The sequence below is a fragment of the Mauremys reevesii genome, linkage group 2 (assembly GCF_016161935.1).
Source record: "Mauremys reevesii isolate NIE-2019 linkage group 2, ASM1616193v1, whole genome shotgun sequence".
Taxonomy (NCBI): Eukaryota; Metazoa; Chordata; order Testudines; family Geoemydidae; genus Mauremys; species Mauremys reevesii.
Genome location: NC_052624.1, coordinates 48,115,824 through 48,134,837, shown reverse-complemented (window position 1 = coordinate 48,134,837; position 19,014 = coordinate 48,115,824). Strand labels below are relative to the sequence as shown.

General features: G+C 41.3%; 1 protein-coding gene across 5 annotated transcripts in view; it reads right to left on the bottom strand.

Annotated features, from left to right (window-relative positions):
- The window catches only part of DYNC1I1 (dynein cytoplasmic 1 intermediate chain 1), a 246,183-nt gene that overhangs the window by 69,498 nt on the left and 157,671 nt on the right, over nucleotides 1-19,014 (bottom strand). The window lies entirely within an intron of this gene.

Here is a 19,014-nt window from a genome sequence, read left to right as displayed (position 1 = left end):
ACCAAGCAATCTAGGTAACTCTCAATCAGTGACCTGTCCTCTTCAATATTTATCACTCCCCCAATTTTTTGTCATCTGCAAACTTTATCAGTGATGATTTTATGTTTTATTCCAAGTTTTTTATAAAAATGTTAAATAGCCGAGGGCCAAGAACTGATCCTTGTTGGACCCCACTGGAAACTTACCTGCTCTATGACTACTCCCTGTTTACAATTCCATTTTGAGACCTATCAGTTAGCCAGTTTTTTAATCCATTTAATGTGCGCCATGTAAATTTGATATCATTCTAGCTTTTTAATCAAAATGTCATGTGGTACCAAGTCAAACACCTTACAGAAGTATGAGTATATTATGTCAATATATTACCTTTATCAACCAAATTTATAATCTCATCAAAACAAGATATCAAGTTAGTTTGACGGGATATATTTTCCACAAACCCATGTTGATTTGCATTAATTACATTACCCTCCTTTAATTCTTTATTAATTGAGTCCCATATCAGCCGCTCCATTATCTTGCCCAGGATTGATGTCAGGCTGACAGGCCTATAATTACGCGGGTCATCCCGTTAACCCTTTTTAAAAACTGGAACATTAGCTTTTTTCCACTTTTCTGGAACTTCCCCAGTGTTCCAAGACTTATTGAAAATCAACATTAATGGTCAAGTGAGCTCCTCAACCAGCTTTTTAAAAACTCTTGGATGCAAGTTGTCTGGACCTGCTGATTTTGAAATGTCTGACTTTAATAACTTCTGTTTAACATCCTCCAGACATACAAGTGGAGTGGGAAAAAAATGTTATCACCACCATATGATGAGACTGTATCATCTGTTTTTCCCCAAATACAGAACAGAAATATTTATTGAACACTTCTGCTTTTTCTGCATGTTTATTGATAATTCTACCATTTCCATCTAGTAATGGACCAGTGCTTGAGAAGTGCATATCCAAAGTTGCATAGACACAAATGGAGGCCAGGTTGGGGCCACTTTGAAAATATAGCTCTTCAGACATTTTGTACAGAATGAACCAGATTTTTAAAAGTATTTTATTTTAAAAATCTGGCCCATTGTAACCTTTAGGAAAAGCCTGATCCAAAATACACTGAAGTCAATTGAAACATTCCCTTTGGCTTCAATAGGAGTTGGATTGGGCCCTAAGTCTCTGGGTGCACAAATAAATACACCTCTACCCAGATAGAACGCTGTCCTTGGGAGCCAAAAAATCTTACTACGTTATAGGTGAAACCGCGTTATATCGAACTTGCTTTGATCCGCCAGAGTGTGCAGCCCCGTCCCCCCGGAGTGCTGCTTTACTGCGTTATATCCGAATTCATGTTATATCGGGTCGCGTTATATCAGGGTAGAGGTGTATAACATGTTGTTGATCACTGGCAACTGAACGAGCTCATTTGACACTCTCCTAAAGTATTCCACCACCTCCTTCCTGGACAAAAGCTTGAGTAAACAGATGCCCACTTAACACTAGTCCTCCAAAAGCTAACAGAATTGGGCTTTATCAGACCAACAGGAGTAGCAAATTCCATACTCAGAGTGACGGTTAACAGAAGCACTACCTGATCTCAGCTGACACAATAGGATTATAGTTTCCATGGTAGCCATGTTAGTCTGTATCAGCAAAAAACAAACAAACAAACAAAAACAATTAGGAGTCCTTGTGGCACCTTAGAGATTAACAAATTTATTTGGGCATAAGCTTTCATGGGCTAAGCTTAGGTTTTAAAACTTCAAAAATAAAAAAACTTCAAAAATAGACTCCAACATGAAGCTGCAGAACTGGAATTAATTTGCAAACTAGATACCATCAGATTAGGCCTGAATAAAGACTGGGAGTGGTTGGGTCATTACAAAACCTAAACTTAATTTCCCCAATACTAATTTATCTCTAATGTTACTCACGTCTTCTTGTCAACTGTCTGTAATGGGCCACTCTCTTACCACTTCAAAAGTTATTTTTCCTCCGTTGGTATCTTGCTGTTAATTGATTTATCTCAGACTGACCTAACACTTGGTAAAGCACCCCCATCCTTTCATGTATTTATGCTCCTGTATTATTTACTTCACACATCTGATGAAGTGAGTTCTAGCCCACGAAAGCTTATGCCCAAATAAATTTGTTAGTCTCTAAGGTGCCACAAGGACTCCTCCTTTTTTTTGATAATAGGACTATGGCAGCCATGAACCAAACCATGTAGCTCTTCATAGGTGAAAAACAAAGCCTTTAAGTGAAGCCAGAAATAAACTGGGAACCTGCACAGACTTTAGAGAACAATTATATGATGTTCTTTATAGCTAAAACTGTTGAGCAGTGCATATTATTCCCAGGCCCAGTGGACTTCAAGAGTAGCCTTATGTAGAACACCTTGCAATAAATCTGCAGGCCACAAAGGCATTCATAACTGTGGCAGGGTCAGGTCGGAAGTAAGGCTGAAACCTTCTGGCCAGATTCAGATACAAAACAACACTTCTAACCACTGCTATTTCTTGCAAAACCAAGAGCAGTCAGGGGTCCGAAAGTACCCCTAAACTGTGAACTTCACTGACAATGGGTGAACTTACCCCCTGAATAATGAAAACACAGGCCTCCTGCCACACCTTTTCCATACCTACCAGTATCACTTCCATCTGGACTGAGCTTTCGTCAACTTGTTCTTATCCAAGCCGCCATACATGCTGATTGCATTGCAGTCCAAACCAGCTCACCATCTCCTCTAGTGATCTCTGGCACACATGGAAGAGGCAGGAGCAGAGGCTGATTAACGTTTATTGGGGCCCTGGGCACAAAGAACATTTGGACCCCCCCGTAGTCCGGGGGTCCAGGAGTGCCAGAACTGGGGAGGGGGCAGGAGGGCCATGCCCACCCACTTTTCTACATGGGCATAGTAGCCTTGGGCAGGCGCAGAGAAACAGTGGCAGGGGCTGCGCTTTGTGGCTGGATGATCAGGAAAGCACTTGATCACATGCTCAAGTCCATCCTTAGGAGAATGCTTAACCATGTCCTTAACTTAAGAACATAATTAAAGTTAAGTAAGTACTTCAGAGTTTTCCTAAACAGGGATTCTGTTTTGATTCAGGGCCTCTGTGGAAAGGTGTCTCCACATGTGGATGGGCTGACAGAGTGGGCTTGGTCGAGACGCCCTTACATTCAGGTGATCCCTGGAGGGCAGAAAAGTCTCCTGGTGGCTACTGAAGTATCTGAGGCTGCATTAATTTACACTTGGGGCCAAACTGGCTCCTGGATAACCTCAGATTTAAGGGGGAAGGAAGAGAAGCCCATAGGTGGTATAGAGCCTCCTTAATATATGTTTAATTTTTGTTTTATTCTAATTGTTTCTAAGCAGTTGACATTTTGTACTCCTTAGTCTGTGTCACTTGGGCAAACTTTTATCAGTTCACTGTCAAAATAATTACAGTAATCTTTTCTTATCTTTTGATTTAATTATACCTTCTACTTAAGATTGACAGACTTTATATTTGCCCAAAGCCATCACTTCCAGTAATGTATCATTTACAAGTGGTGTCACTGGGTAATTAAAAAAATTGAAAATTAATTGAACATTGCAATTAGGAACATTGATAGAAAGATAGATCACTACAAATAAACAGCTGTATTGTGGAATCTCAGACTAAACCACCACAGGGAAATCTGTGTTTGAGCAGCAGTGAAGAAACATGAGGATTATTATTGCTTTGTCCGTGATTGACACAGTTCCAATATGTATATACTAGCTCTATACATACAGCGCATTATGGAGAAACAGTAGTCACTCTAGTTAAGAAGGAAGCTTCTCAGTATAAGCCCAATTTAAAAAACCTATGCAACTTCACAGAAGAAATCCTATTCCTCTGAAATTTCACAGGCCTCACATCTCATCCCAGGTACATTTTTTTTTCTGAGAAGTTGGAAAAAATAGAAAAGAAATGTTAAAATTTTGAAGCCAAATCTTCAGTTGGTGTAAAAGAGAATAGCTCTACCAGTTCACACCAGCTGAGGATCTGGCTCATGGAGTTGAAAATTTCTTTCTCAATGTCTTGAAATGTTTCCTGTTTTTTGGCTCATCATAAAAGGTACAGGAAGCCAGGAGGCAGGGGCGGCTCTATGTATTTTGCTGCCCCAAGCATGGCAGTCAGGGAGCCTTCAGCGGCATTTCTGCGGAAGGTCCGCCGGTCCTGCAGATTCGGCGGTGGTTCTGTGGGTGGATCTGCCCACCTGCGCCTGCGAAGGATCCTGCGCCTTCGTTGTACCCGCTGCCGAATTGCCACCAAAGCTGTGGGACTGGCAGACCTCCTGCAGAAACGCTGCCAAAGGTTCCCTGACTGCCGCCCTCACGGTGACAGGCACGCCCCCCCCAACCCCCACCCCGCTTGCCGCCCCAGGCACATGCTTGCCGCGCTGGTGCCTGGAGCCACCCCTGCCAGGAGGCATGGTTCAGTGAATTGGGAAAGGCCTGGAGATGAAGGGGATTGACAGTTACAAGGAAAAGGAGGGCAAAGAAGGGGACAAGAAGAGGCAGTCTCCTCCCCATCTTAACTTTAAACACTGATAACTAACTAGAAATAAAACTTTAGGCACTTACCGTTTTAAATGTGGCTGAAAGCCTCACCTTTTACCCATTCAGTCTCTTCCACTGTCTACCCTATATCCCACCCAGGTGTAACTCCCTGCACACACACCTCCTATGGGCTTGTTAAACTCCATCAGCGTAGAACTCTGGGTTGATGGGCCTCATGAGATCTGTTAGAGATCTGTTGGTGGATATTTTACACCAACTCGGTTTAAACTTTTGATACCTAAAGAACTGGAAAATTCAGTAGCAAAAAAAAGAGCTTAGGTTAGAAGTGTGTTTCAGTGAAGTCCAGTTTTACCCAAAAAGCAATATTGTGCTGATTCTTACTAAAATATTACTTAAAAATGAACCAACCAATCAAATGTTATAAAAACTACAAACGAGCACTTACAAGATTCAGCCAGTACCTGACTACCATAGAGTTCTTCATACTAGGGATGCCCTCAGTATCCACTCTTGGCTATCCTACACTCATTCGTGATGAGTTCGCCTGGATCATAAAGACAAAAATCACATTTCTTCCATACAATACTACATGAGCATGCATACACACACCCACACACACTCTTCCTCCCCTCATGGAATAGATAAAGTGCATGGTGTGGAAGGAGGAAGGGCCTTCTCTGGGCACACTGCAAGGAGAAAAATTGGCCTACTGTGAGCTATAAGAGGTACAAGCAACTTCCTGCCAATGGACAGAAGGGTGACCTGCCAGCTGCACCCCGGAAACGTGTTCAGATATGGATCACAGCCCATGGAGATGTGATTCAGAGTTAGAGGAATGAGGTGAGGCTATGGGCCACCAGCATGCATGCTAACATCACCAACCAGTGCTAGCTAACAACATCAGTGCACATGTTACTGCTACTCAGATAAGCAACAACATATAGCCTGCCCTGGGTCACCTAGCCCCACCAATGACAGGATGTCTTTTGTGCCATGTATATTTCTGACAATGCATCATTACTCCAGTGCATATACTTAGGGATTCAACCCAAATAACTAACAGCAAAGAGCAATACTGTACATTTCCTGTGTACTGTTAGCCTAATCCAAATATTCCTCCATTTACATATTATAAACACAAGATCATAAAGATTAACCATGTTCTCCACATGAAATTATGAGTGATTTAGTGTGTGTCCATACAGTGGGAACAATATATAACCCAGCCACAAAAACACTAAAAATACTTGTTATAAGGACAGCCAGAATGAATGAATGATAGATGTTAATCCAACCCTAATGCATTTTGTTTTATAGATAATGAAAATATTTTCATTACCTCCACTATGAGATTTTTTTAAAGCATTCTGGCTCTTCCACACATAACATTAGTTTGGCATTTCACACTAAAGTAATTGGATGTTAACTTCTTTCCCAGGACATTAATATACTTTTTCAAGATATAATCCTGTTTTTAATAGAATTTCACCAGTTTTTGTCAAGTTAGACTTAAGGTATGTCATCATTTTTGTAATATTGTTCATGTTGCATTATGTTTATATAATGTAGATGAAATTATTGTACGACACTATGAATGCCTTGGTGAGAATTGCTTCATAAATGAAATGATTAGTTATCATCTTTGGAGCTCCAGTAAATGATGTCTCATCCTACAGAACAGAATATGTAGCACCTATTATTTGACAGTTTTAAAATCTACTTGTAGAGAATACATACACTTCCTATTTGTTAATTTTCGAAAGGTTCTTTGCCACTCTCTGAAAAATCTTCCATTGACAATTTCAGCATCTCAACTAGTGAGTGAATACTTTTATTTTCACTTTATGGAATGCAAGGGGTATTAATCATCATTAAATTAATGTTGTCCTTATACAAAAGTTCTTTTCAGGGAGCTGTTTGCCAGCCATCCAGCTGTGGGGGCAGAGGGTGGGAAGCTGTTGATTTTAGACCTAAGGTAGGGGACAGTTGGAGTCAGGCTTTTAGTGATGGATTCCTTGGCTTTTGGGGACTTTAGAGCACTTCAAAAGAGTAACTGTTCTGCATCTTGTGCCAGGTAACACAGTATGAGACTTCACTGTTCACATAGTGCTCCCACAGAGACACAAAAACATAAGGTAAAATAATTTACTCATATATGGACCAAATGCACTCTATTGGAAGTAGCTTACACAGAGAACACAGTTACATAACCTAAACAAAACAGTCATGCTTATGGCTGTTTATCTATCATTTGCCGTATGGCTGGGGAATTGCACAGTGCTTTATGTCCTTTATGGCAAAAAATTCTGCAGAGAGAGATTTCTATTACTTATTGATTTCAGGTCTGATAGTGCATTCCTTGCACCCTCCAGAATCCCATTGCGGCGGGAGTTTTAGATGTGCAAGAACAATTTTTCACTGTAATGATCATATTAACTAAAAAAAAGCTATGCTTTTTTTCTTCCTCCATAAAACATTTTAAATTAAATCTTAAAATGTATCCAAATCTGCAATGCCTAATGTACTAAACACCCACATGAGCAATCACATGATTTGATTATTTTTCTGACAGTATATCAAATCTGTATTTTTTATCAGTAAAGTTTGCTCCAAATTCTAAAGCAAACTGACAATGTCGTATTTTTTTAAGCATCAAATAATTTAAGGCATCTGTGAAGAAATGGTTTTGCAAAGGTATCCCTTTCAGGACACTTCATGGATTCTGTCACCGCTTGAGGTTTTTGCAAACCATCAATATCAGTATAATTCTCTTTAATGAAATAGAGGTTTTGAATGGGGTCTCCCCACCCTGCTTAGGTAGCTAAAGCTTTTAAAAATATTACATGTCTAACTTTGAAAATGAAAAGGTTAGGTTTTCTACAATTATGTTATATTAAATTGCAGTAATTCAAAATGGTATCAGTGCAAGTGATCAGACAAGCAGGATTTGGAACATTTTTTAAAATCATAGAATGTGTAGCATAAGCTACATGGCTGATATAGTCTTTAAATCAGGTCTAATAGAAAGAATACTGCAGCTTTAAGCAGAGGAAATGAATGCTGTTGGTAAAGATTCATTACAAATCATGAATTTTAACACATAAAAAGTGAAACACGGCTGCTAAAAATGACAGCATAACATTTCAAACATGTCACACTCTACCCCCCTCAAAAAAGGCTCTTAGCTGTAACTGTTTATAAAATTTTCTATCCAAGAAAAGCAATATCTTGTCATTTCTTAATTCTTTGATTAATAACTGAAAATCCGAGTTTCAAATGAATAAGGAGATAGATGCTAAACATTGCTAAAAGCAAAGGAGCATTCTGGTGCTAGCTGACTTCTCTCTTTTTGTTTTTATTCTTCTCAACAGTGTTCATATGAGTCATGGTGTTAATTACTAATTTTGAAACAACACTCATTTTTGTATTAGCACACACATCATGGACCGCATACTATTATGTTGTTATAATTTACACAGTAGCCTTGGTATGCATGGTGCTTTACAGGAGAATATAAAGGTGAGATTCAGTTCAAGATAATGATATATCAAAGTTATAATGAAAAATCGCTTTGGATGGTATTGGGAGTATAAAGATAAACAAAAGGGAAGGGATATAGCTCTGTGGGACACAGTTCCTTTCAGAACAGAGCTAAATGTTAATGGCATCATAGATTTCTTGAGATTTTCCTCCCACACTTTGAGTTATGAAATTTGCCATTATTTTATTATAAAGAAATGAAGTCAGTTTCAAATGGAGTTCGAGTTGATAGACACTGTGGAAAAATATGAATTACTTTTCATTTAACTCTAGCAGCTGATACAACCAGTGGACTACAGTAATAACTGTGAAGGTTCAGTGTCAACATAAATTGTAGGATATGGTCCTGGCCTACAACATTTCATCCGGGTGATATCCTTGGTCTCAATAGAGACAGCTAAACCACTTCCCATGGGTCACATTCCACATTTGAATGAGTCAGTGCAATTCTTGTTGACTTCCATGGAAGCCGTTCACAACCATCAAAAATCCAAAAGTAGCTCAACTGATAGTTATTTTACTAGGCAATGGCTAGAGGCAAGCTAAATAGATAAGAGAAATAAGGAAAGATGGCTAGGTTAGCAATAGAAAAGAGCAGGTATAGTGAGTGCATCAGAGCTTAAGGCGCAGTTTCCTGAAATTTATCAATATACGCGAGATCAACTTTCTGGGTACCTTAGAAGATTACATATATTAGTCCAAGAAATTCTCAGGATGGAGTGAAAGACACAGAATTTTACTCCTACATGCAAGATCGGTTTTTACAAGGTTGTTGGCATGAATCACTCCTAACCAAATTTAGGATCAAGGGTATTAATCCAGATGGCAGACATAGAAATATTCCCTATGCAGAACTCTTGTTTGAGTTCAACTGAGAAGGAATTCTCAGATTAAAAAAAAAAGAGAATGAAAGCTTCATCAAGAGATAGCAGGGATGGGGAGACCCATTAATTAAAGTAGCCTTTAGCTGATAAAGGAACATCCGGTACTGGGGAGAGCAATTCTGAAATAGGCTGGAAAGAGAAATCTCTCTGAGCAGAGGAGCAGTTGACTTAGTTGCAGATAACATGGCCAATCTCTGCTTCCCCCCATTCAGAAGAACATATATGTTTCAATTGTGGACAGTGAGGACATTTCATGGGAGACTGTGAAATTCTCCCAATCCTGATTTAGTGCACACATGCCAAGAACAGGGCAGAGCAGAGTACTTAGTTAGAAGGGCCCAGAGGCATCTACAAGAACCAGTGTGGGGTAGTTACTGGGCATGCTTAGTTGCTGCCTCTGAAGTTATGCAGTGGGTTTCCATTAAGGGCAAACAGTACGCTGGGCTCCAGCCATCCACCATCTGAGAGCTGAGCCAATTCGACTTCAGTAGGGAATGGTTATAAAGGGGAGTTGGAGACAGCCCTGTGGACTCAGCAGATAACAGCACATGTGGTGAGATCTGCATCTTAGAGCCTGTGCCACTTTGGATCAAGGCTACAGACTCCCTGTCTCTCTGGAAGCTGAGAAGACTGTCACCTACTGACTCTGCTGGCCATGAAGATCTTTGGACCGTTGATGCTGAAGAAATTCTAAGGGATCTGTAGGGGAACTATGGAGCTGCTAGTCTCCTCTGACTCTGAGGAGTCTAGGTGACGTGCATTTTTGATGTGAGACTCAGAGGGCATCTCTGTGAAAAGATCAGAGGGGGGTGTGTATATGTGTGTGCACTTAGGTATACCTTCCACAGAAGTTTATGTAATAGCAACAATATGGGGAAACCTGGGTGGGAAAACACCAACAGAGTTCATGTGTGAAAGTTGTTTAAGAAAACTTTGCACAAGTATTGCAAATGCTAGCTGCAGATATTTATATTTTAAATCTTATTCTTTAAGAAATTGTATGGCACTTCCTCTTGCCACTGTAATACTTTAAAAAAAAGTCTTGGAAGGACTGAGCTCTGGTCTTTGCTTCAGCAGAGAAGTAGGCTGAAGTGAAGGAAAAAAGAGGGAGTGTTTTAGTTTCACATATTACCTCAGCACCTCGCTAACCCATTACACCCACACACACACACCTCCTGTGCATTTGGGTGCTCAGCACCTTTGGAAAACAAGCCTCTGGAGCACATAATATATCTGAGGGAATTTATGTTGACTTTGAAAGAGCAGACAACAACAAAGGAACCAAATGAGGGAAAAAAAGCAACTCTAGCCAACACCAGCCGCTAAATATAGTCGTTCACTTACCTCAGTGCATTTAATTCTAAGATATGCCTTTTTGATTCCATCCATTCAGTTGAAAAGGGGAAGACCACACCAAGATAAGCAATGAAGAGTGGTCAAACACATAACTTAATAACAGTGTATAGAAGCCACTACAGAAAAACTAAGGAAGAATGAAACATTTTGTGGTGTGGTTAAGTGGCTGATTACTATACTCAATCCACCAATATTTTCCAAGCATGGACAGCTTTTATTGAAATTAAAATAGAAAACACAAGGCCCATATCCCACAAAAAATTGACAGTTTACTAAAGACATGGAATCTACCAAGTAAGTATGACTGCATGGCACTGTAGGAAAAGGACAGAAATAGATGCTGCTACTAAAGATGCCAAACTGCAAAAAATATTTGTTTGTGATTATGATAAAAGTCAATCTGACTCCTTGAAAGAACTTTTAAATGATTACTCCTTACTGAAATAAAAGTTGCTGCACATAGCCTCTTCTCCATGAAAATATGCTGAATTAAGTTACTTCTCCCATAAATAAATTGCCCAGGGAGGTGTGGAATCTCCATAATTGGAGATGTTTAAGAGCAGGTTAGACAAACACCTGCTGGGAAGGTCTAGATAATACTTAGTCTGGCCATGAGTGCAGGGGACTGGACTAGATGACCTCTTGAGGCCCCTTCCAGTCCTATGATTCTATGACTCTGTGATTTTCAGTGTCATATTTGTACATAACACTGCACTTCTGAGATGTTTGGAAGAGTCACTGCAGAGAAATAGGCAATGAATAGCTCAAGTATTCATCTAAAAAATAAATCAAAATATAGTCAAATAAAGTGTATGACTTTTTTTGCTGTCACTTCGATTACAGATTAGAACTTCTTATATAGTGTAAAAAACAATGCACAAAGAGTCCACCAAATTAGAAAAGAAGTTTCAATTTGACCTATTTGTAACTCTTTCCTAGTCAGCTAATACCTATAGCTTCTGGCTTCCTCTCCCCCTCATTAATGAAGTAACTGATTTATTTTAAAATCTGGTATCTAGGTACCTACTCCCTGATCCGCTGGCAGGATCTCTGCCAGAGTGCTGGACAACAACCCCTATTGAGGGTCTTGGGGTGGGCGGGTGCAAGCCTGCTCACATCTGAAGGCCCCTCTCTATGGGTAGGGGCTACCGGATCTAGATCTCAAGTCAACAGGGGGGACAACTAATGACAAACAGGGACAGGAGTGAGGGTCACAGGTTCATAAGCAGGGAGCCAGAGGATGACACCAAGTAGAGAACACGGGACAGCGCCCCCTGCTCCTCGAAAGCATCCAGGGAGCCAATGGATGCAGCCCAGAGGATCTCTGCCCAGATACATGAGCGAAGGGAGGAGCAGAAGTAGGTCCCACAGTTGCAGATCACCTTCCCTCCCAACATCCTCCTCCTGGTATGGTGGATGGCCACCTTGACCAGCGCCAGGAGAAGGTTGATGAGGAGGTCTTGTGACTTTGTGGGGCCATGGATGGGGTGTGCATAGATCAGGAGATGTGGGGAAAAGGGCAGCCAGAACATGAGAAGAAGGTTCTGGAGGAGCCAGAAAAGGGGCTGCAATCTGGTGCATGTGAGGTAGATGTGTGCCAGGTTCTCCTTCACGCCACAAAAGAGGCAAGAGTTGGGTGTGTGTGTGAACCATACCAAGTACACAGGCCTTGGAACCAGGATGGAATACACACTGGCCCACCAGGGCGCCTCACCCTCCACAGATGGTAGGAGTTCCTGCCACTTGGTGTTGGGCTGGGACACAAGGGTGAAGAAATGAAAGGTGTGGAGCATGACTGTGTACAGCTGGGATAGGTGCAGTTCACGCAGCTGGCTCAGATTACGCAGAGGGAGTGGCTGTGGGGAGCTCATGGGGCCGGGGCCCAATGACAAGATCCAGAGGGCCAGGGGTGAAGGGCAGGCGGGGAGCATGCTCCCGCAGGACCCCTTCAAGGAAAACCCAAGAGGTGGAAGGTAAGGCTGCCCTCACCTCCTGGAGTACATCCTAGGGGGTGTGGAGAGTCCCATGTGTCGGCTAAGCACCAGTGGATACACCCAGGCCTCCCCCACACCCCGGTCGTAGTCCAGCAGGTCCGGTTAAATTAGAGCCCTCGGAGGAGAAATAGGAAGGCACGTGGTACAGTGCTATGATGGACTACCTGCACCATAAAGGAGTCTCTGCAGGGCCTGGAGGCAGAAGACATGGAACTGACCATGGAGGCAGAGCAGGCCCTGTCTTCCTTCCTCCAGGGGGAGACTCAGAATCTCTGCAGAGACCCAGTGCAGCCCTGGCAAAAAGAACTCCAGAGTTAGCTGCTCAAGGCAAGCCGGGTTACCCTGCAGGTTCAGGGTGTTGAGCCAGTGCCAGAGCATGGACAGGACAAGCTGGTTAAACACAAGTGCCCTCCCCTGCAGGGAAAGGCATCAGAGCAGTCCCATCACCTCCACAGCTGCTTAGCCACCCTGCCCTCCAAGTTGTGCCAGTTCTCTGGTGGGGAGGGATGGGTGGTGGAAAGGTAGATGTCTAGATAGAGCAACGGACCCACACTCCACCAGGTGACCTGGAGCATGGGTGGGAGGAGCTTGTCTGCACTCGTCCCCAACCATCAGGCCAGAGCTCTTGACCCAGCAGTCCAGGGAAGAGGAGGCCACCGGAGAGATAGCTTGGCAGGCCTCCACCCATGCCAAATGTCCAGGTCCTGGACCACGAGGAGCACGTTGTCAGCCTACACTGACAGGAACACCCACAACTCTGGCTCGTGGAGCACCAACCCAGTCAACCTCCTGTGAAAGAGAAGAAAAAAGGGCTCGATGGCCAGAGTGTACAGTTGGTCTGACAGCGGGCAGCCTTGATGCCCCTCCTCGACCAAAGATGACAGGTTCAGTCAGGGTCTAGTTGAGCCAAACACTGTGGAGGCGTACAGCACCTGGAGAAAACCCACAAACTGGGGCCCGAAGCCAAATGCATGCAGAGTGCCTAGGAGATACCCATGGGCCACCCTGTAGAATGCCTTCTTCTGGTCCAGGGACAGGAGAGCGAATGACAGAGCATTGCCATACCTGAGCAGACGAAGATCCCAGACCTGAAAAAGATTATCAAAACTGGTATGGCCCGGGATAGTATAGGTCTGGGTGGGATGCAAAGCCTCAAATGCTTGTTTAGATTTGCATCCTGTTTAAAGTTTAGGTCATCCTATCAGGGAAGAGAAACAACATCATGGGACACAGATGATTAATCACACATAAACAATGGACAATGAGTAACAGTAACCTTAGCACTTGTGGATAATCCAGAGGTTATCACTTAATTGCACAATGAAAACAATACCAAAAATGATATTAATCTCTACTAAAAAAGCAGTAGAGGATGAGACTGAAAATATTGTAATACTGTTATGAATTGATGCTCTGGGTATGCTATCACCTTGAATACTGGGCCAGATCCTCAGGTAGTGTAAGTCAGTGTAGCTCCATTGAATATACGCTGATTTATACCAGCTGATGTTCAGGCCCACTGTGGTCAGTTTTGGTCATCCCCATCCAAAAAAGGCTGGGGGAGGGGAATCCTGGGAAGCTCTTGTTAAAATGCTGCCACCAAACTGAAGAGAGAGTCAATGTGATATGCTGCAATTCACTCCCTCTCTAGATGCTGCCAAACCATCCCTCCAAGGAATGGCTCATCCATGGGGCCTCATACAATACTTTAAAAGTGCACATTTTTGCCTTTGGAACGTATCTCATTGCCCTAGGAGTTCATGATGTTCCAGAGGGAGGATCCCCAACCCATCCCATTTGAAATTACATAGGCTGAAGTCTCTTCTATATTATCAATATGCATAGTATATTTGTGATTACCAAAGAACACTCACCGTGAAAAGCATTTAACAAATCTTTCCTTGGAAGGGGTGTTGCCTCTCTCTTTGGTTATGTTTCCGATAAAACATTTCTGCTTACATAGGAAAACAAATGAACAAACTCATGTCCCTCATTCTTCCCTTTCTCTCCACTTCTACCACCACATGCACCCTTGTGGTGCTGGGATTTATGATGAGCTAAAGGAGGAAACAATTTGTGGCACTCCCTTGTTAAAATATTGGCAGCAGCATGTCATTATATATATCTAGAAAGAGAAAAAGTCCAGAGAAAGGTAAAAAGAAGAAATGATGAAGCAAAGGAAGATTTCCAAATCAGAAGAGATTAAAAATACTAGGAGTCTTGTTTCTGTTTTGAAGAAAGGCGAAAAGGAGGTAATGTGATGGAAATATATAAAATAATAAATAATAGAGAGAAGGTGAGCTGGGTGTTATTTAGTCTTTCCCCTTCTAAAACATAAGAAGGGACTAGTCAAAGAAATAAAAAAGCAACATATTTAAAAATGATCAAACATTTTACACAACGTATAATTAGTCTGTGAAACGTACTGCCACCCACACTACATTAATGAGCCAAAGTCAAGGGCGCTGGAACAATTTGCATAGTGGGGGAGCTGAGAGCCATTGAACCAAACTAAATCCTGTATATGATAGTAACTACTTCAAATTAAGGGGTGCAACAGCACCCCCAGCACTCCTAGTTCCAGCACCTATGGCCAAAGTACTTAGTAGGATTTTAAAAAGAATTAGTTGTTTATAAGAATAGCAAGAATATAATCACCAGTTACAATAGCTAAAATAAGAGAGACAAGGTGGGTGAGGTAATATCTTTATTGGACCAACTTCTGTTGGTGAAAGAGACAAGCTTTCGAGCTCCACGGAGCTCTTCATCAGGTCTGTTATGGGGACATCAGCCCCCATGCTTCAGGACATAACTAACAACTAGGGTTCAGATTTTTGAAAATATTTAGGTGTTGCTGCACTCGGCATTGCAATGCCTAACTGATTTGGAAGCCTAAATCTCATTTTCAAAAGTGATTTAGGAATTCAGAAGCCTAAATCGTATAAACGGTCACAGGGATTTTGGCTCCACAAGTGCCCTAATTTTGACAATGAGACTTTGGATCATAAATCAGCTAGGCATTGCAATACTGAATGCAGCAATGCCTAAACATTCTTTAAAACCTGAGCCTAGCTGCCTGGTGTTAGGAAAAAACTCCTCTGTTGACAGATTACTGCATAACTGACCTTGTGGCAACTATAAACCTTCCACTGAAGCATTTGGTACTGACCACTTTCAGAAAGAATACTGGACAAGGCAGACAATGGATGTGATCAGCTATGGCAATTCCAATGGCCTCACAAAAGATTACAATAAACACCAAACACTAAAAAGCTTTAAACTCCATTCTAATGAATTTTACTTATAACCATCTTTAATATATACTGGAAAAGATATAGAAATAAGGTTATGACTCCTGACATGGAATTTCAAACATTCACAGAATTTACTCTAAAGCTGAAATCATTTAAGGTTCTGTCCGACGAAGTTCACTTATCTGATTAATGGTCTATAGAGGTTCCACAAGCATACTGCTGCTGATGCTATAACACCATATATGGGGGGTATTTCCTAGAGCTTGGTTTGAAATGGGTTCATAAATGTATTAATTTTTTTCTCAGAATTAGTTTGCTTGGGTTCTTTGACTGTGCAGTCTGAAGACACTCACATCTGTAATGTCCAGTTTCCTCATGTCTGAATCTCATTACAAAGCTGCTATTCAAAAGGCAAAGTCTGATTTTGTGGATGATCAGGTGGGTTCACTAGAACCAGAACTTGGACTAGTGAGCAAAATATAATTCTGGGTTTAGGGGATATAAAAAAGGCATTTAAATGGGAAGGAATGCGGTAATTCAAAAAAACAAAAAGTCCATCTCTCCCTCTCACTTCATCTGCCTCAAAAATACATTGTTAATGTAGAGTAATGTTATATACAGCATGTTGTAAGTTGAAAACACTAAACATTTGAAAGTCAGATCAGAACATAAAAAAGTGAAGGTTCCACACATCAAGTGAAGGTTCCACCATCAAACATCACCACACAGCATGTACCTACTGGTAATAACAACAAGGAGTCCAGGAAATTCATAGGTACTACAACAATTTTAGAAACTTTTCATGTAATTGAATACAATTCAATATGCAATATATTCAACTCAAGTACAAGCTCCTGTTTCTCCTCCATGCAGAAAAAGAAAGGCTTCAGCCTGTGTCTATTAATGTTGTACTCTGGCATGTGTGGCTGATTTATATGGAGTGCACAAAGTAAAGGGTACATATCTGGCCTGCATCTGCTGTATCTCAGAGGCATACTGAGAGTGTTGTAGCCTGATTGATAAGCGGATATTCACTTTTATCTACTATGCAATAGTTGAAAGGGTTCTGCTTCCAAATTAGCTACAGAAGTGAGGTTGTCAACAGAATGAGGACCTTGAGGAGCACAGTCCATTATGTGCTCTCTGACTAGCAATGTTATAAAATTTGTTTGTCAAATCAACAGGATCACAACCACTATAATATAGGAAAGGAGATAGAGCCAATACAACATTGTCCAACACTTGCATACTCACATCATCCCTTTTGGGGAACCCCAGAATAGGTGAAGCGATCTGCATATGGTCATTCCAACGTATCCCACTGCCCACAGGCTGGGTCTTAGCTTTCATAGGCAGTTACGCTGCCCCCCACAATATCTTATAATATTTAATGATGGTTTCAACTTTCTTTCCTTGTACATACTTCCACATAACAATATTAGGGTCCCTATCTTCACTAGGTCAATTAATCATTTACATTATTCTCATTAGCACTTACATCAATTAGTTGCCATGGTACACCTGCAGTTAGTACATGTACATTTTGGTTAAGTTCAGCATACTTTTAAACTTTCCTAAAATTCCAAAAGTATACTTCTGCAGTACCTCCCTTTGCCCTTCCCTATCATGTACCACTCATTTATTGTATTCCTTATCTTGTGACTTAAGGTCAATCTACTGGTTAAATACAACTTACCTAGTAACCACCTATGTCATCACTGCCTTAGCTATTCTAAGCTAATTGTCATGCAGGCCTGAGACCTGTAGGTCCTTGTGTTACAGCTTTATCTATGTTTTACTCATAAATAGCTTTTACATATCTGGATGGCTACAGGGTGAACTAAATAGAGGTGGTGGTATTTCTAGTCATTATATACATATTTGTATAGGCTGAGTTTAAAGATCATAGTGGAGTAGAAGATGATGGAGGGTGTTGTCTATCGAGTCTATGTGGAAGATAATATGTGATCACTTTGGGAGGACAGCTGTGAGCAGATCAGGTGTCTTGCCTGCATAGGACATTTTGGTTACCTATGATCAATGGATGTTTTTCCAAGACCTCAGATATGTGGAAATACAGAGACAAAGGATGGGGAGGTGTGGTGGGGGACAACTGATCAAGGCAGAACTTTTGTCATGCCTGGGCAATGTAGCTGTAATGAAGAATGTACGTTCACCTATAACTGCTGAACAGTCACAGTATCAGCTGGATCTGAAGGAAAACTGGACATAGCTGATACAAGACTTAGTGAAGTGGCTGAATCAGGACTCTGAGTCAGGGAATGTTTCCCTTGCAAAACTGTAATGTATATGATACGAGGCTAAATAATAACACAGTTGGTTTCCACTAACTAATAGAATAACAACATGATGATCTAGAGAACTGACTTCCAGACTCTGAGTAGCATACATTTTTTTTGGTATTTTCCATCTGAATCAGTTAGCTCAGCTAAAACAGCCTGTCTTCAAGAGACCAAGTGAAACGCTTTCTGCTGCCCCTCTAACTCACATGGGGTATGCTCAGCCAATCCGGGACACAGGAGAAATTCTATGTGATACCTTTCCAGAAACCATGGTTCAAATTTGGCTCCAACTTAAAATGGCACTGGAGAACATGAGCATCAACATGTCTGTGGATATCCTGTCACAGCAACACAATATTTCCCATAGACACAGAATCTGAGCTTGTTGTCACTGTAGGAGAAATTAACCCAAGTTTCTGCATGAAGGCACTGTGCTACATGACTATCCCGAAAGACAGAGATTTTCACAGGTCCAGACCCAATGCTTGTATTATGTCATGGCAGAAAGTGAGGAGATCTACCCCTCCCTGCTATGGGAGAAGTAAGAAGAAACTCAATTAGTCAAATCTTGAAGACATCTTTGTGCCTTGAGGGGATGGTTTCCCATGGAGGGATGAATCTGGCTCAATGCTTGTTCATTTCCATGAGCTGGTTTAGCTTTAAATAAAGTGCATGTCCTGGCAGATTTTTAATTCATGGGGTATATTATTCTCTCTGTAGCTGGTCTTTCCCTCACAGGAAGGTATTCCCCTTCCCATACAAGACTGGTCAGAATCTGGCCGTTAACTTGAATAAAACCATATTCCTTTTGAATATGCAATGGGTATTTTCTCCACTTTAATATCTTAAAATGATCTGAGCATAATTAGGATGCCATGCTCTCAGATGTGTTGAAGGGACATATCAGACTGCCAAATAGGATACCAAGAAAAAAAAATGTTCTTATTTCAAAGATAAAAATATGTATGGCATATTTACTGTGCAGGCCCAGCTTCTTGTGGAGTTGCTTTTGGGATAGTAAATTAGAAAAACATGTGAATTTAAGGTTACTTAATCAGGTTGAAGCAGTTACTCCAATTCTAGCAACTCCCTCCCACTATGTTACATCTGATAATGTACCAAAGTCCAAACATAAATGTAGTTCAAA